We start from the raw sequence: 1,128 nt of genomic DNA, 5'->3' as shown, positions 1-1,128 counted from the left end.
GTACTGGTGTGGTGAACAGGTGCCTGTAATTCAAGCTACTTGGGAGGCTGAGGCAGCAGAATAGCTTGAATCTGGGAGGTGGAGGTTGCAGTGAGCTGTGATCACACCACTGCACCACAAAGTGAGACCATTTCTGAAAATAAGAAAAAACGAAAAAACACTTAGAAGATCTGAGGGTGAAGGCATGAACCTGTAGTCCCAGTTACTCAGGAGGCTGAGGTGGGAGGATAACTCAAACCCAGGAGTTCAAGGCCAGCCTGAGCAACATAGCAAGACCCTTGTCTCTAAAAAGGAAAACCCAAAATTTCGAGTGGACACCCTTTGTAATCAGTTGCTATAAGATAACCTCCACTGTAGCTCTTTCCGCCATCTTTCCACACCACAACAATGTTGCACATGAATGTCCTAGCTGATGTTCTCAAGAGCATCAACAATGCTGAAAAGAGAGGAAAACACCAGGTGCTTATTAGGCCGAGCTCCAAAGTCATCTTCCCGTTTCTCACTGTGATGATGAAGCATGGTTACATTGACGAATTTGAAATCACTGATGATCACAGAGCTGGAAAAATTGTTGCGAATCTCACCAGCACACCGGCAGGCTAAACAAGTGTGGAGTGATCAGCCCCAGATTTGATGTGCAACTCAAAGATCTAGAAAAATGGCAGAATAATCTGCTTCCGTCCTGCCAGTTTGGTTTCATTGTACTGACAACCTCAGCTGGCATCATGGACCATGAAGAAGCAAGACGAAAACACACAGGAGGGAAAATCCTGGAATTCTTTTTCTAGGGATGTAATACATATATTTACAAATAAAATGTCTCATGAAAAAAAGATAGCCCTCACTATATACCACTCATCATAAGAATGCTACATGCCATCACCTTTATTTTGGGATTCCTTGGAAATGTTCCTTTTACTCCAGCCCATTAAGCCAAGGCAGTAGCGTGTCTCAAGGAGAGTAGATCCTTGTCCCTTCATTTTACAGATTCAGGGTGCAGGCCCAGAGCAGTAGAGTAGCCTCCCAAGAAGGCACACAGAGTTCATCCCAGAGATGACTAACCATTTAATGACCATGTCCTCCCCTGGGCCCTGAATCCTATGGACAGTGCACACAAACCCAGGTTCA

General features: G+C 44.9%; 1 pseudogene; it reads left to right on the top strand.

The window, feature by feature from the left end:
• The first annotated feature begins 387 nt into the window (after nt 1-387).
• Nucleotides 388-811, top strand: LOC108589804 (small ribosomal subunit protein uS8 pseudogene; annotated as a pseudogene).
• The last annotated feature ends 317 nt before the right edge of the window (nt 812-1,128 follow it).

The sequence above is a fragment of the Callithrix jacchus genome, chromosome X (genome assembly GCF_049354715.1).
Source record: "Callithrix jacchus isolate 240 chromosome X, calJac240_pri, whole genome shotgun sequence".
Taxonomy (NCBI): domain Eukaryota; kingdom Metazoa; phylum Chordata; class Mammalia; order Primates; family Cebidae; genus Callithrix; species Callithrix jacchus.
The sequence above is the reverse complement of the archived record's forward strand: the minus strand, read 5'-3'. Positions and strand labels throughout refer to the sequence as shown.